Genomic DNA, 23,739 nt, shown 5'->3' with positions numbered 1-23,739 from the left:
GGGGCCGTGCAGCAGCCCAGGGGCTGGCGGCTTCCACCGCTCCAGGGCTCCAAAGCTTTGGGGATCCGCTCCAGGCATGGATGCGATGCAGGAGCAGCAGCACCGTGGAGGGACCGAGGAAAGCCGTGCCGGGCGCTTATTGCTTCTGCCATCCCCGCTACACCCTGCTGTCCCCCGGCCCTCACGGGCTGTGTGGGTGATACAGCACGGGGATATTTGCCCTATAAATTCTTCAGAGCGGATTTACAGCTGGGCTATCGGGAGCATTGCAGGCTCTTAATGCATCGGTTAAGGCTGCATCAATAAAAAAACAGACACGCGCCCCCCTGCCCCAGTCTGGCACTGGCCTAACAGCCCCATGAAACGTGGCAGGGGTTAAACCCAACCCTCTGCAGGTCGCTGATGGGCACGGCTGGTGCTCCCCATCCTCCTCCTCCCGGGGATGCAGCTATTTGCAGCGCCGGGTGCTGCATGAGCAGCATCTATTTTGGGCACAGCCGCGATTAAGCCCAGCCAGCTGGGGCCACGGTGCAAATAGGCAGAAATCCGAATTATTTCCCCATTATTCCCGGCTGCAGCAGCCAGGCCCAGGGTCTCACTCCTCAGCAGTGACCTGGGGAGTGACACACGGTGCCAATGGGTGCCTTGTGAGCAGGGCAATGTCCATGGGGGGGCCCTGGGCACAAAGAACATCCTCCCTGCTGGGGGGTCCCCAATAAAGCCAGGGAGGGAGAATAATTAAGCAAATGAACACACAAGGTTTTCTCTCCTGGAGAAAAGCCTGGTAGCTAAGAGCGACTGCATCCCCGTCAGCACCCGGATCCCGGATGAGCCGTCAGGGAGCGACTTTGTCCCTGGCAGCTTTTCTGGTGTCGCCAGCATGGGTACAGGGATGATGGGGGGATGGAAGGGCCCCAATCTGGCCACACGATCAGGCTTTTTTTCTGCTCTTAATCCCTGATTCTGTGAAAACTGACATCCAGCAAGGTAGGAACAGCCCAGGAACATCCAAGTGGAGCAGGGGGGAGCTCCTGGCAGTGCGGACCCAAATCCACAGGGAAAAGGGGGTTTGGCCCCCACGAATTTGGGAAGCTTTCTGCAACTTGCCTATTGCTGCCCTGATTTGGGGGGAAAGCGGAGCCAAAACGCTCAGAGCTAGCGCTGCACGCAGGTGCTGCCGCGCTCGTGCCTGTCTCCCCAGGCCCCTGCTCTCCGCCAACCGCCACCAGCGGGAACAAACAAGTAAATAAGCGTTGGCAGCAAGGCGGAACGCTCCTTCCCGGAACGCATCATTTAGTTTCAATTATCGCGGGCTGCGGGCCGCGCGCAGGCACGGGTTGCAGAGCAGCCGCGCGGTGCCCGAGCGCTCCTGCTGCTGCTGCAGTGGCCCCTGTGTCCCCGTCCCGCGAGGGGACCCGGCCAGATGCGCTTGGACAGCACACCTGGGCTACCACCACTGCTTTTAGTGCCGTGCCTACCAGAGCCAAGGGCAGCGTCTGGTATTTTAAAGGTATCTGATGGATCATGATGGATTTTCTCCTGGGAGACACCGTGATTCCCATCAAAAAGCCCCTGTTGGAATTAATGCTGCTGAGCAGAGCCAGGGCAGTTGAACAACTCGAGCATCGCTGTTTTACAGCAATGTAACTAATAGGACTATTAATACAAGCCGAGCTTGCTCCTGACGTTTATATCGCCTTCAGTCTCCTTCTTGGTGCTGGAATTACCAGTGCTGGCCTGGGCGCTCTGGAAGTGCCATCGTCCTTTCTCAGGCTGCAAGATTTAGGCAAGAGGCGGTGATTCAAAACACAGTGCTGAGGAAAGAGAAGAAAGGAGGGAGAGCGGAGGGGGACAGGGTCCAAAGGCACCGGGGGGCCTCCCCACTACTGCATTCCCAGCCCTGGCGGGACTGGGATATCCGCAGTCCCACGCGCTCCTCTGGAGCCGAGCTGACCACCTCACACACACCTGGGTCAGCCCCAAGCAAGAAAATCTGCTTTTATTTTTCAACCTGGCCTCTCTGCACTGGTTCCCAAAGCCCAAACCCATGCAGGGCCACAAGGGGCTTGGGGACAAGGATGGAGCCCTGGCCTGGATCCACCATCAGAGATGCAGCAAAGGAGCAGAACTGCGTGGCAGGCCTCGCTGAGCATTAATTATTGCTGGCATTATCTGCACAGCCAGATAAGGTTTTCATTAATAACCTCGAAGCTGGGGAGCAGCAACCCAGGCACGATCTGCACATTAACCACAACGGCAGCAAAACGCAATCAGGTGCGGGCAGCAATTAGCTGCCCAGCCAGCAGCAGGGAACATGGGGGGCAGTAATTAACAATCCCCACGTGGCTTTGGGGGCCCTGTAATTCCCAGCCTGCTAGAAACCAACTCAAGACTAATCTTTCATACATAAAACCCTATTAACCCTTCTTTAACTGAAAGGAGATAAGCCGGGAAGCAGGTGAGGGAGATACAAGATCCAGGTAGATCCCAGAGGGGAAAACTGAGAGGAAAACCAGAGATGGGGAAGGTGCAGGAGCATGGATTTTGCCTGCAGAAGCCAGAATTTCTTCACAGCAATGGCATTAGTGGCTATGTGGCTGATATCAACACCAGCAACCTCTGCTGAGCATCCCCCAGCGCTCAGGAGAGCTGGGAGAAGAGAGGTTTTCAGCCAGAAACTTCTCTTTAATGGCAGGGGGCAGAGAAAGAAAGAAAAAAAGAGCCAAAATCAAGTTTAACTCCTTGGAAACTTAAGGGAAAAAGGGGAAAAACTCCTTATGCTACAAAAGCTCTTTGGAGGGCACTGACAAGTCATCTCCCAGGCAGAAATCTTCTCCTGATGGGAGAAGTGATGAATAGGAGCAGAAGAGCAGAAGCTTTGATCTGTGAAAAGAGAATTTTTTCAAGCAAAACCTTCTCTGGAAAGGTTTCCTAGGCAGGATGAAAATTTAGGACAGAGTTGCTAACAGTCTCATGCAAGGGAGAATCTTACCAAGATGTTCGGATTTGGGCGACAACCTCCCAGCCGCACGGACTGCCCCGGGGAGAACATCAGGTTGTGCAGGGTGCACCGGACACGAACAACAGCCCTCCAATAGCTCAGGAAACACTGCCCAAATGTTTCCCATAAAATTCTCCAAAGAAACAGTGCCCAAAATCCTGTTAGGAGGGGGAAAAACATCAGCTGCTTTATACATCTACAAACATTCAGCAGCTAAGCCAAGCCTACACTCCAGAAATCACTAATGTTTAAGGAGCTGAAAACCCAGCACATGATCAATGGAAAACTGAGAGTTTCTTCAAGGCGAGCTGAGTTCAGATGAGATCTCTGGTGCCCCCAAATCACTGGCAGTGCAGCTCTACCCATGGCCCAGACAGCAAGGGCTGCAGCCATTCATATCCCATCTCTCTTCCCTGCCCAAGCCCCTTTTCCCTTGTTCCGGCTTTGCTGGCACTTGGAGACTGCTCCCTGCTTCCATTTAGCTCTACCAAGAATTACCAGCCTCTCCTTCCTTTCCCCTCTTGGCCATCCAAGCAAAGGACAGGTTTCCTCATTTTCTTCAAGGTGATAAAGCGCTATTTCCACGGCATATCTTATTCCAAGCAAATCATATGCCACAAATTCAGCCGGGTCTAACAAGAAGGGGTGCAGCCCAAAGAGATTCATCTCATCCCCTGGCCACGCGTGGGGTGAACTCACATTGCACTGCGTGAGGCGTTGCTCCGTGGTGCAAAGCGGAGTCTGCAGCAGGCTGTGTCCACAGCACAAACTTGGATTTACTCTGAACCCTTTGATGAGAAGGCAACATATGGTCATGGTGGCATTCACATAGGCCTTAGGAATTAGGCTGGAGGCAGTGGGGAAGAGCAGTGCCACAAGGACAACTAGTGGTCTTGAGCTCCCTCGGAAAGCCCAGTTTGACTAGAAGAAGAAAGATCCCACTCTTTACCCTTTAAGGTCTCCTTACATATCCCTTATTCCTGGAATCCCTTTTCACAGGTGCTCCTGGTGACAGCAGTGACTTCCCTGCTTGCCTGTAATTAGCTGCAAAGCCACCCAGAAGTTGCACAGCCAAAGAATATTTAAGAACCAAAAAAAAAAAATGTAATTGCTCTGCAAGAAAGCAAGCAAAATCCATCATGGCTAATTATTTGCTCTTAATTGTCAGAAAAGATGGATTGATGAAAGGCAGTGGTAAGGAGGACAGTGGACTGCTCTTGAAGGCAAGCACTGTAGCAGAATCCGAAAGCGAGACTTTTCATAATCCATGGGCTGTTAATTATCTAAACACACGTCCCGTGGAGCTGCCTGAGTGAAGATTAATTAGTTTTTGAAATAATAGCTAAATTGATACTGGGAAGGAGTTTGGGTTCCAAACTAATGGCTGAAAATTAGCCAGCCTGTTTCTCAGTTCTTCTTTGCGGTGTCCAGAAGGACATTTGTCTCTGTTGCTTTTTCAGAAAAGGGCCATTAATCAAAGCAGCAGATGGTTCTTCCCAAACCTGTGATGCTGCAGAAAGACAGAGGGAAAGAGGAAGAGGAGGAAGCGATTGTCCAGAAGTGTGAGGGGAAAGAAGCCTCAAAACCCAGTGATGAGCAACAACAGGGACCATCCCCATGAGAGCTGGATCTGCTCAACTTTCCAGGAGCAGCTTTCCAGGAGATGAGGAACAGATCGAGCGGAAGGCAAGTTCCTACGGGAAAGAAACTGGACTATCTTCAAGACAAGTCACTTGAACTAATCCCGAAGACCAGGGCTTGGGGCTCCTGCTTCAACCAAGTTGGATGTTTAAGGCCCCCTCCTGCCCAAAGCTCTCCCCATGAAATGCACAGCCTGAGGGCCAGCATAAGAAACCCTGAGAAAATGACCCAGCAGGGAAGTGCAGCTCCGTGAGCAGCCCCCAGCCCTTCCTCAGGGACGGTGGCTGTGGCCGTGTGAGTTCAAAGGACCAAGAACGGGCACTCCATGGGTGGCGTGGGGACCACGAGCCCCGTGCAGCAGCCGCTGATGGCTGCAGCATTAATCACAGCTCGCAGAGCCCGTCGCGTCCCGGCCGAGCGGCCGCTCCATAAAACACGCTGCTGCCACGCATGAAACCCCCATGACGTTTATTGATGTTCATTACCTTGGGTTTTAGAGCATAATAAATAACAGGGGGGAGGCAGGCACCCAGCGCGGGGGCGCCTTGACGTGCTGCAGAGGAGGCCCCCGGGCTGCCTCAGGCTCCTTTTCCACTGCAAAACCTGCGCCAGATTCACTGCTCGCACCGCAGGGAAGGAAAGTCAAGTGGCCGCTGTCTCCTTGGATATTGCTCTGATTTTTCATCCTCCACTTGCTGTGAGTAAAACACATCAGTGAGTGGCAGCCTCCAACCCAGGCTGGCCACGACAGGCAGACAAATCCAAACTGGGCACCTGGTGCCCATTGCTCGCTCCGTCCTTCGCTGTCCAGCAGACCCCGATTCATCTCCAGAGACCAAGAAGAAGTGCAGCACATGGGTGACCCTACAACTAAACCCAAGGTCCTGCTTGGAGACGCTCCTCTCCTGCAAAGGGGTCAGCTCCAATGAGACTCGCTCAGACTGATCTCATTGACTCCAAAGAAACCCATATCCTCATCAGGGACCTAAAGCAGGCACAAGGGGAGAGCTGAGCGGTTTTGCAAGCGCAGTCATAGAGCTGGTTCGGAGATGCTGAGAGCACCCAGGCCACCCCCTCCCTGCTTTGGCAAAGGCGGCCAGGAGCAGCGCAGGCTCCGGCGTGGGAGCCTGGCCACCGTCTCCGCTTGGACATCTCGGTGCTGACGATTTTGGCAGCAGCTCTTCCCTTCCACCCTGCACATCCTCCCTGCGAAGGCAAATATCAGCTGCTTCCCCGGGCTCTGCAGGCCACCTTGCACCGTAGGCAGAGCATGTGGGCTCTTTTCTGGATTCCCTTTTAGCTCTCTGCTAGCCCCAGGAGGCGGCTAGTTTCTCATCCCTTTTTACAAGGTGATTAAACGCTGCATTTGTAACACATTTCACTCTGGGAAACAAATTATGTAAAATACACCCAGTAGGGGCTAACGAGAACTGATATGATCAGAGAGCAACAGGGACTCTCCTTTCAGGATTTGCTTGGCAAGGGCTGTGACAAGCTGCCTGCTGGCCTGCTCCAGCCCAGGAGAGCAGGTCCCTGCCCTGCGCACCACCGGGCTCTCATCCTGCTCTATTGCCATTTTCTGGCACCCTCAAAGGCTGCAGCTACTGGGGAAACCTAAGTCTGGCTGCACACGCACGTCTGCCAGGTCTGGTGCTGCCCTTGCTCAGCACAAGCCCAAGGACACGGTGCAGATGAGCCCACACACAGCTCAGGCCTTGCACCACTGCACCACGGAGCAAGAGCTCCGGCTCTTGCTGCTGCTTCCATCAAGGCTCTCCTGGGGTTTCTGGAGCTCTTCTAACCAGGCACACGGTGCCTCTCCTGGGCAGGGCTAGGAGAGGAGCATCCAGGTGGGATTTCCCTCCCTGCCAGGGGATATTGTGCTGCTGCAGCAAGGGGCAGACAGCAATCCAGGACCGAGCTCCCCAAGCCTCAGATCACTCCTGTGAGAAGGAGGGAGGAGGAGAAGCTGCAGGTCAGGGCAGGTGGCCAGGGCAGAGGAAACAAGAGCTATTCCTTGCTCTAGGCAGGTAAGGGATGCTCCAGGAGAAGCACTGCAGGCAGGTGACACGCCAGACCAGGACAGAAACCATGTTGGTTCTGGAGCCAGTTTTCCAGTAAGGAAAAGGAACAGGAGAAACCAAGATTTCCTGCCCCAGTTTGCAGACTCAGTAACAACTCAAGATGTGAATTTGGCCACAACATCGCACATGGCTCACACTCACTCTACACTAACCTCATCCGAAGCATTCATAATACCAGGTTTTATGGTATTAATCAATATATACCTGTCCCAAAGCCTTGATCGAGCAGTCCCAAAGCTGCAGACTGTTGTTTTGGCATGGGAGGAACACGAGGCTGGAGAGCAGCTCCCAGCCCCACTGCAGCCCTGGACAGGGACCTTTCAGCAGCAAACGCTCCCTGTTAGTTCTGGGCTAGGAAAAGGGGGAGTGTTTAGCAGGGATTCAAGGCTGGGGATCCCACGTGCTTGAACCCAGAGTGGATTTCACTCTGCTTTAGCAACCAGAGACGCTGCCTCGAGTGGGAAATGTGTTCACACGTGACAGGAGCAGCCTCGTGCTGCAGCGGGGAGCGGGTCCAGGCCTCCCTCCTGCTCCAGGCCTGTTGTCCCTGCGGTGAGTGCGACTGCACAGGGGAGATAAGGTAATCGGGCATCGCCAGGGCGGGACAGCGCTCCAGGAGAGCTGCGAGATGCTATCGCGGCACAGAGATATCTGCAACTTCATCCCCTGCTGTAACGGGAAACCCGCGGAATTAAAGGAGCGGCAGCTCCGGCCTCGCTGTGGGGAAGGGGACACGGGGGTGCCGAGCCCCACGGGGCCGCAAACCTGCTTGCTTGGCACCAGCGCGGGCAGCACTGCTGGGATGGCGGCGAGGAGGCCCTATTGGGTGAGGAAGAGGCCTGGAAGCCTTTGGAAGGGGCAGACACCATCAGTGCGTGGTAGCCGCCGCTGAGGACGCGCTCCCCGGCTCATCCGGGGTGAAGCGGCTCGTCCCGACGCGCTTCCCGAGGCGCTGGGCTGGGCAGGGGGCTCCGAGAAGGGCCCCGCGGCGCCTCTGTCCCCGCTCCCCGGACACAGCGGCCTGGACCACAGCGAGCACAAGCGATGGCCAACGTGTACCTTAAAAAAACATATTAACACAAGAGACACATGAAAAAAGCTTAAGGGACAAAGGGAGACGTTTCCCTTATAATTTACAAGCACCTGGAGCATGATGCCCTTGAAGTGAATATGGGCCAAGATGATGGGGATGCCTCTTCCCCACTCAGGTCATTACCTGGCTGGCTCTGGCAAGGAAGGGGAGCAGAATTTAGATGAAATCTAAAAAAGTGGGTATACAAAAGGGCCAGCATCTAGGAACAGGCTAATTTGCCTCTTCAGGCCACTATGGAGCTTGGCCAGGGCAGCACTGGCCAGGGCAGCACTGGCGCTTGCTGCTCACAGACTTTCTGCTGTGGCGCTCCACGAAATCCTCGAGCTTCGCTTTTCGCTGCTCCGCAGGAGCTTTCTGGGAGCAGAGCAGGGTGCAAAGGAGGGAGGCACGAAGCGCAGCACGGATCACAGCACGGCACTGCCCTCTTTGGGTAACGGGTTCCGCCAGCCCTGCCGCAGGACTCCAGGTTATCTCAGCTGCCAGCAAGGGCTTGTGCCAAAGCCACCGCCACTGGCCTGCGACTGGGAAGAACAGCCGGTTCCTCACAGGCAGCATCAAACCCAGGTAAAGGGAAGGGGCTTGTCTTTATCTCCAAATACGGAGCCTACGGACCCTCCCCAGCCCTCCGTGCATCCTTTGCATGAACCCCATCCAGCACCGACAGATGGAATCAGACTTCCAGCTAGGCAAGAGCAATTTCATCTTGTCCTCGCCCTCCTTAGCAGCAGGTCTTGTCAGCTTTACAACAGGAAAGCCACGTGCCTTCTAGCTGCTTCTGGACACGCAGTATTTTTGGGCTCGTTGCTGGCACACAGCCCTGCTGCAAGCGATTGCCTCGAGGTTAGTTAGGGGCGATTCTGCAGCGAGGTCCTCGCAAGGGCAGGGTTTGCTTTCCTCCACGTTAAGCCCTTTTATTAGCGTTCTAGCCAGAGCTGGACATCACGGCACCCTCGCTATGCCAGTAATCACAGCGGGGAACTACGGAGAACTGCACGCAGTGGAGGCAGCAGTAAGGGCAGAACAAGTTGAGAAGCTGTCAGCTACAGCAGCAAGCTCAGGAGTCACGACTGTGCTCATCCTCACAGCTCACAGCCTAGGAGGAGGAGATCTGGTCCATATATCTGCACAGTGATAGTATTTTGATCTCCTTCAGTCTGCCCTGAGTCACCAAAGAGCCCTGGGCATCCCAAGGGACTCCAGCTCCCAGCCTGTCACTGGGAGAGCACCAGGCAGCTAACTGGGGACCCCGGCACCTCCACCCAGCTGGGGCTTTTGGCCCCAGTCCTTCCATGGCACTGCAGGGCAGTGTCCTCCTCCCCACACAGACACGACGAGGGTTAAAGCAAGAGCCCCTTCGTCCTCTGCCCCCAAGATGAACATGCCCAGGTACTCGGGGAAGCTGCTCCCTGCACCAAAGCTGCTTCTCTCTCCACTAACTGCTGGGGGGCTGGTGTGTAAAGACCTTTAATGAATTTGCCATACCCCCTAGCACAGAACAGCTCTACTATTTGATGCAAAGTTTAATTTGATTTCTCACTTGAGTAGCTGAGACATCCTTGATATGCTTCCTTTGGCTTCTTCCACATAAATTTGCTGCATTCAGCTCGCACCAGGAGTCACCTGCATTTCACCACCTCTCCCCCTCAGCTCCCTTCCCTCCACCCTTCTCACCAAGCTCATCTGCACCTCCCAAGGCTGCAGAGCTCCCACTCCCATCCCAGGGACTAACACTGGCCTCAGCATTTGGAAAACAGGGAGCACATTGTGGTTACCACAGAAATAGCAGAAGCACAGATGGGGACTTGCAGGTTTTTTAAAAGTCTTCATTTTTTTTCTGGCACTCACTTACAAGGATCTTGGGCTTCAGCCTAAGATCCAAGGAGCCACATGCACAGACCAAACCAGGCTTGCTCCTGGGACAGGGAAAGCCACATTTTCCCCAAGTCACATAGAGTAGCTTGCCCACAGCAGAGCTGGAGAGCTGGACACCCACAAACATCTCTGGGATTTTGAAACCCCACAACCCAGATCCCAATTCAAAATTCACCAGGGACCCTTCATGAGCAACCCTGGCCTGACTGCATCTGTTCACTGCTCAGATATCAGAAACACAACAGAGAATTTCAGAACGTTAAAGCAAACCATCAGGGAGTGGAAGATGGATTTGCTGGCACTAAAGTCACAGAGCAAGGAACAAACAGGCACCTTTGATGGGGAAATCAGCACTGAGGTTCTACCACATTTTGAGCTAAATAGAGCTATGTGTGAAGCCACCGAGCACAGCACCATACACCTCTTCCCACCAATCTAAATGAGTCTGGTCACAGCTCTCAGACACAGTGACCAGACAGAGCAGTGCCCTGCACATGCAGACCAGAACCCAGCACATACCTTGCTGCTGCTGCCCAAGACGGGCATCTCGCCCTCCTCCTCCGTGCCCCAATCCTCAGCGAGCTTTGCTCTCTCCTCACCTTACAAAGTGACCCCGACCCAAAGCAGCACATGGAGAAGGTTGGGTGCAAAAGGTTGGCTCGGGCTGGATTTTCTCAAGCTCTTCAGCCTCTTGATGAAAGTCATAAAAGAAAGACAACGACCAACCTCTGTGTGCAGCAGCTTTCTTTTCTTTAAGGAAGCAAAAAGAGAAAAGTTACTAGAAGCCCTGATAGGATTTTTTTTTCAAGCTTCCTCCTTCTCCTTTGTGTGCTGAAAGCTCCTCTTAAGTGATCACGATGCTTCCAGAGGGACAAGTATTCCCAGCACAATGCAGACTTCTGAGGCACCGAGCAGGGCTGCCCAGACACCTCAATGATCCTTGTTCCCTCCAAAATTAAACCGGGCAGCACCAAACACTGCCACGGGTGCACGTTTGGGGAAAGGGGACAAGGTGCACGTTTGGGGAAAGGGGACAATTCAGCAGCTGCAGGTCACCCTGCCAGCCCCAGCTGCTGCGCTCGGTGACTGTGTGACATCCATCAAGGGCCACGTTGAGCATCATCTCAGTCAGCTGCCATCCCACCCCCACATGCACTACTATCCATCAAGCATCATCTGTGTCAAGCGAGCTTAAAATAAAACTTAATGCCTATAAAGTGTTGTGGTTTCACGTTATTTTGCAGTCTCCCTCTGTTAGGCAGCGCTTCCCGGTCTAGACAGAACAATCTTGTTGTCAGCGAAACAGATTCGCCCTGACATCCCCGCAGCACGTGGTGACGCGGCTGCTATTTTGGAGAAGGGAAGAGAGCTTAAAAGCTCCTTTTATTTATGGTTTTGAAACATGATTCCTGCCCATTCAGCTTCAAAAAACACCTCACAATGAACAATCCTGCCGTGCTGGATTTGACCTCCCTATTAGGGACCTGCATGGATGGAGAAAGGGGAAAAGGATCCAGCGTTTCCAGGACCTGACACGGAGCGCTGCTTGCTCTGTGCCTGCCCTCCTGCAGGGCAAGGATCCCTCTCATGCTCTGGCTTTTCAGACCAGCCACTTCAGCCTCCTCCTTTCCTCCAGCTGAGCCCAGTGGCCTGCGGACCTCGTGGGAGCCCTAGGTCCTGAGCACAGACTTGCCTAGTTCTCCGCGGCTGTGGGACAAGCCTCAGGAGATCGGCAGGGAAACGCAGGAGACAGATCTTCAGCCTGAAAAGACAACATCACACTGAATCAAAATACATTTTTGCATGCCAGCTTTGCCCCTGTGTCCCCGCCAGCACGCGGGAGACTGCAGACACCTCCTTTGTGAGGAAAGGAGCATTGCTGCTGCTTGCAAAAAGGCTGCGCAGAGGGAACGGTAACGTGGAGCTCGGTCAGCTCCGGTGCAGCCCCGCTGTTTCGCTCTTTCAAGGAAAAAAGAAAGCAGCGTGATCAAACGAAAAAATAACGTTTTTCCTCTTGCTCTGTCACTGACGGATCCTCAACATCCACAGTTAGAATTTGCAAATATCAGCCAGGGATTTCTTCCTCTCCTCTTCCATTAACGCTGCTACCTGTGCCCTCAACCCAGGCGGTCACGGTGAGGATTGCTCCAGCTCATCAAGTCAGACCAACCTGAGCATCTCCTGGGGGAAACATAGGCTTCAAAGCTAAGAGACTAAGGGCCCAAAAGTAGTTTGGTCCCCCTGATACCCACATGCATATGATGGGGGATCCTCCAGCACAGCAAGCTGAACAGCAAGGGAGTTCAGCCCCGTGGATGCCTCTCCAGCAGGGATGTTTTTGGGGTCTGCACGCCCCGCGCTCCCCATGTGCTTTTATTCCTCCAACACAAACCAACCTCCAGGAGGTGTCCAGTTCCAAAACATCCTCTATCATCCCACCCACATTAGCATTTAATCCTAGTGCTGCCGCACCATGCAGTGCATCACCTGCAAATGCTCTACAAAAACACTTGCCTTTAAATATTCAAGCAGGGGAAAAGAAAAAAAAGGCATCTAAATATTCAAATAGGAAAATGAAAGTCAGGAAGGAGGATTTGTTTTTTTGCAGAGGCACTACCACCCAGCAACATAATGGAAAGGGTGATATAAGAAAGAGCTGCCCTCAGGCCTGCTCCCCACACCGATTCCCTACCCATCCAAGGGGATTTAACCTTGGGGATTCATCTCCATTCTGACCTCCGCTGAGATATTAACCTAATCATAGGAGTAACTGAAATCTACTCACCCCCAGATCATGCCAGTTTTGCCCTTTAGGGAAAATTCTGTCTAGGCACCAACCTCTGATGCTGCTGGTGCTGTGCAAGAGCCAAGGCTGCTTTGCCTGGAGCAGCCAGCACCTTTCATTCGCTGTCAGCCGAAGCTCAGGACAGCCCAGAGACCTCCCAAACCCAGGGCGCAGCAGATGGGCTGGAGTTCCAGGGAGACTACACAAAGTGGTGGAAGATTTTGTGATTCTAAGAGATGGGCTACACAGGACTGCAACCAAGTGGCATCCAGCCTGGGCTCTGGCTGGAAATTGCACCAAGGAAACTTCTCTACAGAAACATAAGAAATAGCACAAAGTGGCCCTTCTCCAGCTGTATATAACTACCTTATGTATTATAAGGTCATCCACAAGGACGTACCCCAAGGTCTTTACCTGGCCCAAACCCATCCTGCAGCAGTCCCATCACCCAACTCAACGCTGCGTGAAACAGCCTGTCCTTGTCTTTGCTTTTACACCGGGGGCTTGATCCCAACAGATGCCATCAACTCTTGAGAGGGAAATACTCTTTCATTGCCTTTTCTACATGGAGATGTTTCTGTCTCCTGCTAGCTGCTTGTCCTACTTCTCCTGAGCCTCCAAGCACTGAGCAGACAAGCAAGACTTGGGAAGCAATGACTCGAGCGTTCCCAAGTTCAGCCATGTATTGCCTTGTCTCAGGAAGGCACCTTGCTCCTCTGCCGCTCCATCTGTGCACGTAATGATCCAGTTAGGTGTCCAGCTGCAGAATAAATATAGAAAACCTGGGCAGCGCAATTACAGCACAAACAGAGCGCTCCCTCTCCTCCTGGGTGCAGAGTGGGCTGAGCAAGTACAGGGGGAAATCAGTGCTGAAAAATGAACGTACACAGCGCCTCATTACCACATTTCTAACAGCCCTAGAATGGCAATCAGGGCCCCTTATCTCTCCCCGTCCTGGGCCTTACTAGACTCAGACTAGAGGCAGCGAAGTCTGCTCACCATCCAGACAGGGCACCTCAAAGCCCCCTGCCCACCAAGGGAGCACCGGGAGCAGCCACACTCATCGCATCTGCTCTCACTGAGGGGCTCCAAGAGCTGCCGCTACTCCATGACCAGCATCAGGCCTCCCAAGTTTTATTCCCACTCCCTGGGCCTGCCTTCCCTGGCAAGGTGTATTGCTCCTCACCTCAGGAAAGATGTTTTACTGTTAGCTGGTGTCATGTGTTACTGCACACCCAAATGCTGCGCACTGCTCCCTTCTCCATGACGTGCTTCCAAAATGATTTGATGGCTCCCACAAAGAGCCAAGTCAAGAAGCTCTCAAGAACTCCTGAGCTGCCTTTTTAAGAGCTAGTGAATGCATGTACCTAATTCACTCTTAAAACTAATGATTTAATTTGCCTTAGTAGAAGCAAACCAACATAAGTTAATAACTCCTGGCAGTACAGCAGCATGTTCTATCTGGAGATTATGCTGATTAAATCAAGTGCCATAATCTTCCTTTCCCATCTCAATAAGACTGAGAAAAAGACTTAGGAATACAGATGCAGCTTTCTAAGCCACAGCAGGGAGCTGCATATTCATCTGAGCACTCTACCAGCTCAGCAGAGCACACACAACGTTCCTCCCAAGAAAGTGGCTCTGCTCATGTGGCACTAAGGAGTACTGTAGTCATCGGTTAAGAGCTGAAGAGCTGCCAGGAGATGGAGGTAGGAGGAACTTATGGTTAGTACAAGGGTTTTGCTAATGCAGAGCAGACGTTTAATGTCACTGTTATCTATTGGAAAGGCAGGAGGGAAGGACAGGCTTTCCCAGGCCGCAGATACAAGTTCCCTTGTTCAGATGCAGAAGGTGTCTAGGCTTCCCAAGCTCCTCATCTGCTCTGCATCCCCTGCATCCTGCTCCGGCAGCTGTCACTCTCTCTCCAGGAAACACTACCCCGTTCTGAGACCCCAGAGGACCATCACACGCCCCTTTGCACCTCCACATCCTCACCTCCCCGGCTCCGTGGTCACCGGCGCGCTAGGGCTGAGCTCCAGCGCACACCACACAGCACGCTGCCCTTCTGGATCATGTCCCACACCTGTGGCTGGGGAACGGACCTCGCTTTCCGGCCGCATTTCCCTGTCCCACAGGGCTTCTTCCCACAGCAACCATCTTTCATTCCATCACTGTATGCTCTGGCTTTTGCAAATCCACAACAGAAATGAACCCACTTCACCAATTCTCATGAAAGGTTCTGGGTTTAAACCTAAAAGAAAAGCATCAACTAGTGCTCGTCAATCACTCTTCAAGCTGCCAGGTAACTCAACACATCTACAGCTGCAAAACATGACTCCCAGCAAGAGGCTTTTGCCTTTTTTGTCCTGTCTTTCATTACAGATCCAGATTTCTAGGCCTTCTCTATCCACTCCAGCAATGGTTAATGGATAGATACACTTCCCTTCACCTGCCCTACAAAGCAGCATCCATTACTGGGGTTCCAATCTAAAAGTAGTTGAGGAAATTAGATCAGACTCGTTAAGGCTACCAGTCTCCTTGCAGGCTACAAGGCACCAAGGCCATTACTCAAGCAAGCTGCAAATTCAAGTGGCTTCAATTCAGCAGTGCAGGGAGTCAGTGTCTGAACTTGGGTCAAAAATAGAAGCCTGTTGAAAACTTCTTCCACCCACCTTGCTAATCTTCTATGTTTTTCTTCCTCCTACCTCTTGCTCTACACTGAAGTGAAAGAATAAGCCACCTACATCGATGAATCAACGAGAGCTACCTTGACTTTCCTCAGAATCATCTCCCGATGATGATGGTTTTCCAGATAAAGCCCGCTCCTCTGCAATGCAACAGCCAACTCTTTCCTGGCGCTTTCTGCCACATGATCATGCTTGGGTACTCCACGTTTAATGGCTTTGTGCGCTGGCTCTTTGGATCGTGTGTCAAGTACTCTAGAGTCCTTGGGCAGGACACTTCAGCAACAGAACACCTTTTATTTAAAGCCAATTCAAACCCACAGTAGCGAGTCTGAAAGCTTCCCCAGAGAATGACAAAGGATCTAGTTAAGACTGAGGCAAAAGGGAAGGGATTCAAGGCCAAAAAAAAATCCCCATAACAGGAAGCTATGTCTGAAAACAGACTAGGAACACTGCTTATCCTGACCCATGACACAAACGACTTGTCTCCAGCGGCCACCTGCATCCCCAAGGCCAAACCTCCACGCAAGCAGTATTGACTGACCCTTCCAGACAATGGTTGCAAAGTCTACATTAGTGGTTATGAAATAAGTGAATTTTGTGAAGGATGGGAGATTAACAGTGGTAGTTTTATCAGCTTATTTGAAAGTTGGGCCAAGCAGCAAACCTGAACATGAGCTGCAGCAGTTGTGGTCCTCTGCTTCTGCACAAAGGCGACACTTGCTCCACTGCTGTAAAAGCAGGAAGGACTTCTGAAGAGAGACAGCATCATCTGGAGAATTATTCTAATACCTAAATGAAGTTATTGAGAGGAAATCCACTCATCCAAGAACAGTCCAGTGGGGAATAAATGCAGTTCCAAATATGCTGTCCCTGCGAGGAAACAAAACAGAGCAGAGTGGGGGCACAACCACACGCTTGGTCCTGCAAGAAAGCATTTTCTCAGCCAGATTTTTGCTGAGAGAAGACAAAAAGGAGAACTCGCTGACTTGCAGTCCTACAAAACTGGGCACTGCAAATGCGAGAAGTCTCATGACCTTTTTTTATTGTTACTTATGCCTGAGGTCATGTAAACAGAGGGCAGATGTGTTTCTTTCCTCAGAGTCTTCTCAAATGAAGACTTTGACTGAAAACTTTCTTACCTAAGTTCTACCTCAGTCCAAAAATACCAAATTGACTTCCCTAAAACAAGAGAAATGGAAGAGTAATTTCAGATCAATCTTTCACATCCTTCTGTCATTTTATCATAGAATTAAGCTGTTCTGACCATATCCCTCTGCCAAACACTACTCTTACAGGCTTTGCCCCTCTTCAACTCAATCAGCAGGGCCCCAGAAGGCTGAGGACTTGCAACTTCAACTGAAGCCTCTCTAAGCTCACCGAAGCCATGAGTTTTCAGCAGGACCTCAGCTTCACACAAGTCTGAGGAAATTTTTATGTTCATTTTGCCTGAGCAAATGCACCATTATACAAGATTTAGTTGAAAAGGGTAGATGATCTCACCATCTGCGTAAGTATTACGCTGGCATCTATGCACTGCATGGAATTACACGTTGAGCCATTCAGTAAAACCGACTTTTCAGCCGTGAACAAGCTTGAAAAATCCTCAGTATATAGGTGGCTTCCCTTTCCCAGTAAGCTGTGCATGGAGTTCTGAAAATCTAGAGGAATTAGTGTGGGTTGGAACTGATCATTTGAGCTGTGAGATGGTGGAAACATGCACTTTTGAGGCAGGTTTGCACTGAGATGGTGCAAACAGCACATTTCACCTTTTCATTCGCTCAGCATGAGACAGCCCTGCAGCCAGGGTAGACCCAGGGAGGACACCTGGCCACATGGTGACACAGGCTATGAGATCCATGTCATCCTGCTGCTGCTCATCCACAGCAGCTCGCTTTTTCCTAAGGAAAAAATTCAGCCAAGGGGCTTGCTCCTGCCCTCGGTACTTCTCAACACACCAGATTTACAGTTTCTGGCCTTTTTTTTCCCCCTAAGTTATTCCCTCCTGCTCTCCAGCTGGTTGCTGAGACACATCACAGCAAATCTAAGGTGACAGATGCCAGCTAGCTTTCCTTCCTTGGGCCTTCCTTTCGCAGGCCTTTTCCTCCGCGAGCCCCAAGAGCCACAGGGCAGCCGGAAAGTCTCTGCTCTTCCATCTAGCAAGTCCCATCTCAGAGGGAGAAACCCTCCTTTCGGTGTCACCTCACAGCTGGCTCGTGCTCAGACCCTCTTTGCATCGTATCACACACAAAAAAGCACCTTTTCAGTATTCTTGCTAACACTGTTCTTACACTGTCACCATCCTGCATGAGCAAAGGCTTCATTAATCCCAGGGTAGACCACAGCATCCATCACTATGGGGGCAAACACGTCCCTTCCACTGTTAGCACATTTGACACAGGATTTGCAACAAGCTTCATGCAGTTGGCTAACAAATGCTAGCTGATTAGTAGGACCTCATTACAGCGAGGCCACCTGCCTGTAACTGAGCCTTCCCAGCTCAGGTGGATGCAGAAGAGCCCAGGGGTGACACTGCAGAGGAGACACGATGCTGAAAGGTGTGGAAGAAGTTCTGACACAACAGAAAGCCTAGAGCAAAACCTGCAGGAAGGTTAAGCTGCTCTGACATCCATAGGAAAGGCCAAGCTAGTGAACATGACACGTCCTCCCAGATGCATCGCTGAGAGCTCTCCCTCTCAGGCAGATCTTCCACTCCCTGCCTCAGCGTCCCCAGCTGGGCAATCAGGCTCTCATTTACCTCCCTCTGCATAAACCTTGGACACCCAGAGAGCAAAAACACTATGTGGATAAAATCGCTGCCAAGACAGACCCCAGCAGGTATGAGAGGCTCTTCAGAGCACGGACCATGCAGGAAAGCGAGGCCCGTGCACCAGCTCTGGCTACTCCCACCCTTTTTGCACAGCAGCAAGATTGCTACAGCAACAGGAGATGGTAGGAAAAAAAAACCACTGGAATGTATTTGGCTGCTTTGTAGTGGATTGACATGAGAGAGCTCGTTTATAAATATGTCAAGGGCACGCTGGTGTGAAATTGGAAGTGAGAGGGGATGGCAGCACCGTGAGCAAAGTGCACGAGGCGAGAGATGAAACACGCGAGGAACCCAAGGGGGTGCAGATCATGAGCTGTGGGAAACGCAGCATCTCAGCTCTCATCAGCTCCGCTCGCTGAGCGGCACAAAGCCTTCCCGAGGGCGAGCGGCTTCACAGTTACTTGTCCCCATGCTGTCACACAACCCAGTGCGCTTGCCTTCAAAGAGCACCCACTGCCAGTGCGCGAGGGAGCCCAGGACCAAGGTGCAGCCAGGGCGCTCTGGCTTGCGAGGGGAAGGCAGGGAGCCCTGGAGCTCGCGACACCCTGCTCTGCCTCCAGCGCTGCCGCTGCTCCTGCGGCCAAGCCCGCGGGAGCAAACCCAGGGTGGTCGCGCTGGGGATCGAGGTCCTGCCCAGAACACTTTTTAAGGCCCTAATTAATCCAGTTAATGACACAAGAGCAGCACTCTTGACACCAAAACCAGTTCACTACATGCCTAGTTCCCCTCATTACAACCTCCCAAAAGACTTCAGCATTCATGCCAGGAGATGAGCGAGTTTTCCCCGTGCTCCAACGATGACGGTCGGTCTGAGCACCCTGCGAGCCCGAAGGCGAGCGACACTCATTCCCACTACCCTGCCCTGAGCCCAGCCGTCCCCTCAGAGCAGGTCCCCAAGCTCAGGGCCTCGTCCACCTCAGGCCCACAGCAACACGCAGAGCCCCTCAGCAGCCCTCATCCCGGAAGAGCAGGGGAGGAAGCACCCTCTGCAGCGAGCACACGGCGTGCAGCACGGACCTGCCTGGCAACGCGGCGCGTCTCCGCACGCTGCATTCCCCCAGCAAGCTGCTCAGCGAGACACCCGGAGCGCTGTAAACGCTCACGAGAAAGATTAAAGTCGCATTGCCGCCGGCTGTACGTAAACCTGTAGCAACAACGTTCAGAGGGTGGTGCGGCAAGGAGCCTGGCGCAGAGAGGGACAAGAAGCTGCCACCTTCCTTCCTGGCCTTGGCTTCTGTTCAGCTGACAAGTTTTAATTAATTAGTCAGCTGAGGAAGGAAATGCATCTACCAGGAACCACTGCTTCTGTCATTCAGCCCAGGGATACGAGAGATTTGACTGCAAGCTGACACATGGACAAACTAGCTACGTGATGCTCCAAAGGGGAAAAACTCTTCTGCTCAGAGACTCTACAGGCTTGTTCCTTTAATTACACCACATGGCAAACAGGAATTAGCATGGCCAGGAAAAAACAGAGCCACTACTTAAGGCTGATTACATCCATTACAAGGTAAGCACATTGACATGTTCCCAAAGGAATTTGGCACTCAGGTAGAAGAGGCCAGCCCAGAGCACATGCTATCTAGGGATCTGGAAGTATTCTGGAGCCAAATCAGACTTGAGAAAAATCAGCTTTCAGACTGGAGATGTCAAATGTTGCTAAATCCTCCAGAAACTCTCAGACTGGCTCATCCATTCCCTCCAAGAATAGCTCAGCCTTCCTGCAAGCCCCACTTCCCTTGGCCGCATATTCCACGCCAGCTGTCCAAGGGAACGGAGCACCAGCACCGCAGCTTCGCATCCCGGCATCTCCGGCAGGGAGGAAGGACCATCCTCAACACCCATTTGCGCTGTACCTAGGGAGGATACAGGCAGAGCAGGGCATAGCCACTTCCCTCTGTATTTCACTCAGGCTTTCAAAGCTCTTCCCAGCCGGTTTCATGAAAGCAGCAGCAAATCAGCAGTTTAAGTTCTTAGGAGTCAGTCTAATAGGCTGAGCCTAGGCTTATAACCACTCCTGTCGCTTTTGAAAACTTCACTCTTGATACAAAATTAGCCCTAATCAATACTCTACTGCGAAAATATTATCATAATAGTGGGCGAAACAGTTTTCTGCTATGCCTTGTATTATTTAGGTAATTGTTAAACTGTGGGACTTAGTAATTCCCAGTTTCAAGAGATGAGACATTACCAAAACAGAAATTCTCTCAGATTGTCTCCTGTATTTCTGCTGATTTTGTACAACTCTAACACATGATTTAGTGTCAGTAATATTCAGAGTCTTCTCCATTACCTGATATCTGATGATGTATGAAGTCTGGAACAATGGTCCCCCATCACATTACAAAAAACACATTCCTATGAGCGTTATGCCTTGTTCTTAACAAGAAATTCACGTGCAGTTTTATATTCTTCACTATTAGCATTCATCAGAAGTAAAGTTACTGGATCAACAGACCTTAAGTTATTTGTTTCAAGAGAAATCAATTAACTATCAAATATCTGCTATATTTGGGGGAATAGACGAGGAAAATTGAACCAAACCAAAGAATTCCACCTACCTTCTCATTTTATGCTGTAAGCAGAAGTGGAGCTCTCGCCATGTCTCCTGATGCAACCACTCTCCAAACTCTTTTTTCAGTCAGTGTAATAAATCTGTTCACACATTTAAGTTACCAACTCCAAATATAATTTAAATCACCATACAGCAAACCTCGATTTAATTTTAACCTTGACTTGCATTTGTATTTATTTTCATTAAAGACTGTTAGTTTCACTGACTGGTGTAACCACTTGATAGCAGAGATTTGCAGGCAATCATCACCGTCAAAAGAATTCCAGCTCGGTGATGAGCACTAATAAAGTGAAATGAAAATGAGTTTTTCACCACTTCCTAGCCAGATACTTTTCCCTCTCAAGACTGGGGAAAAAATATGTAAATGCAAATTAGTTTAAGTGTCAAAGCTATCTTAGGCATGCTGGACAACCGATAGGTTGCAAATTTAAAAACTGATTAAGTCAGTAACTGTTACTAGATTTACTAGTTCTAAAGCCTTTAAAATGATTAGTTTCGCTGTGCTGCCATTAGAGATGTGAAGGCTTAAGCAACTTTCCTTATTGCTGTTCAGTACCTCATTTACATTCTGAATTTTAAAATTAGACAAGCTAAAACTGGTAACAGCAAACCGTAATATTCCATTCCGAATTCCTTAATCATTTAACATGTTGTTTACTTCCACAAAGGAGACACAAAGGAGTCCACAAAGAGTCACAAGAAGAATCCAACATTTCCATCTTTCTTCTTCTGAAAGAGGAAGAGGTTCCCCACAGTTACAGTTGAACGCTCTTTGGTTTTATCTTAGCAAGCACCCCAGCAATTTAAGAAAAGTATCAAAAATATGTCAAGATTTATACTGCTAAATCACTTTGTCCCTTTCCAGAACGGTCAATGAAGTGCACAAGTTAAGGTTAATCCTAATATTAGCATTCCATCTTCTTGACATATGACTTATTGAAACCTTTCAAGAAAACACTGTAAGTTAGATAAATGGATCTGGCTTCCTGTGTACTTGAATATCTAATGGCTGATTCACTGTGAAATAAAATAAGCTTTTTAGTGTTTACTTCCCCCAGCAGATATATATTCTATTTCAAAGGGCAAGAGGAAAAAAAGTGTTTAATACAAAACAATGAACTACAGCAATTTAATCCCCAGAAAAGTTTAGTTTTGGCAGAAGACTCACCTTTCTTCTGTTATAGTAAATGTAACTAAGTTAAACTTTTCATAAACTTTAAATATTGTTCACTGTATTATTCTCATAGGTATAGCAGTCATTTCTGTTCACTGAAGGTTGAGTTCTTCAAAAGATGGATGCCAGACAGGCACAGAGCAGGCAGGAAAGCCAATTTTCTGAGATGCTAAGCAAGACCTTGCTCACCTCCTCGAGTAACTTGTCTTCATTCCTCCAACCAGCAGCAGGAAAACTGCATTTCTACAGCTGATGTCTATACGCCCTGGATGTCCAGATGCTTCATCCTTGCCACAAAACACTTTTAGCATCCTTCTAAAATTAAAAAACGCACTGCTTCCCTGAGCACACAATAAGGCACTGCATTTTTATCATCTCCAGCCTTGAAAATGTTACAGGCCATCACACAACAGCCTGCTCAAAAACAGGATACAATATTCACATTATTCTGTTGAGAGACAGATTTACCATAACAATCATCATTTAAGGCAAGACTTTACTTTTACTCTACTTTTAACTGAAGGATGGAGTAGGCTTAAAGAGGCACCTTCAGTGCAGAAGATAACTGGATCAAAACGGGCTATAAGGTCACACTCTGGACTGCCAAGAGTGAAAATTAATATTTAAATGGAGCTATAGGAATATCCCCATAGGGTAATCAGTGGAAATCAGGCAACAGACGGGAAACTCTGACAAAAGGGAGCCCCTACAACCCTTGTTACCTGCTCCCAGGCATCCAAGGTCGGTGTGGCAACACAGTAGGAACACTAGCACATCCATCCATCTCCCACCATCCAGCACCCCGGCTGATGGGAGAGTTTTCTTGGTGACGACAACAGCTCTTTTCTCCCTCTTTTGCCCGGGGTAGAGAGGGTCGGGGCATGTTAGGTGCCTGCATTAAGGTGAAGTGCTGAAAATGTCTAATTGAATTTGTACTGTACACACCCATACTGTGCCTGGCTCTAAGGGAGCTGGCACATTTCTACATTTCTCAGTACTTCTATAGCATCCCCAAAATAGATGATGTTATAGAAGCAGATAGACCACCTGCTAAAATGAGTTGGTAACATCTTCCCCAGTCTGGACTGAATTCTCACTATCTCCCTAAACACATATACTGATATGATGATATGGATAAGAAGTAAATCCTGCTTTTTACTTAACATTTTTATTTAAAGAACTAGTGTTTGGGGCTCAGTGACAAATCCTGTTTGGCACATCATCACCTTATAAAAATTTCTCACAGATGCAGAGAACACTAAGTTATATCAAGTGTGCTGTTACCTTGACAAGATACAGCCTGGTGCTTTCCACCTAACTTGGAAGCAAGGATGCTGTATCTTCAGGAGGTGGGAAACAGGCCCCTCTCCTGGCCCCAAAGCTCCAGATCTGGTTGCATCTCTAAACACAATAAAGATGTGAGAGGTCTCGGCCACACAGACAGCACAGCAGCAGCTCAGCCATGACACTCCACTCCAGACCCACATCCTCACATCAGTGATTGGGATTTGACTGCCACCCAACTGCAGTAAGCAAAAGAAATGGAAACAGTCATTTAAAATATTCCCTTTATACAGATATGAAAGGCTAGACTGATGCTGAAAGGGAAGGCAGTTCAAAAGCAAAAACAAAGGACGCCTCACAAGGTGACAGATATTGATAAAGGCAGAAATTACAACTTTTTGTCCAGTAATCAAAAGGATCACCAAGTCCATTTGCACAGAAGGCAAAAATCTAACAGTGCTGCCAGTGCTGTGTTGTTCACATCAGAGCAGTCACAGATTGTATTGCTGGTTTCCGCAAAAAACTGGGAACAAAGCAATGCCAGAGTCCAGAGATCTTTAAACATCTCAAAGGCAAACATCGCTATCACCCCCTGAACGTTTTAACTCCTGTGCTACTGGAGGGAAAGAGTAGAAACCCAGTCTTATCTCCTGTAATTAAAATACCCTTCAAGGAAAAACTTTAAATGACATTTTAGGAAACTAAGGTTTCTGATA

This window comes from Nothoprocta perdicaria, unplaced genomic scaffold, assembly GCF_003342845.1.
Source record: "Nothoprocta perdicaria isolate Ctin4 unplaced genomic scaffold, notPer1 scaffold_2, whole genome shotgun sequence".
Lineage (NCBI taxonomy): Eukaryota > Metazoa > Chordata > Aves > Tinamiformes > Tinamidae > Nothoprocta > Nothoprocta perdicaria.
Note: the sequence above shows the minus strand (reverse complement) of the source record.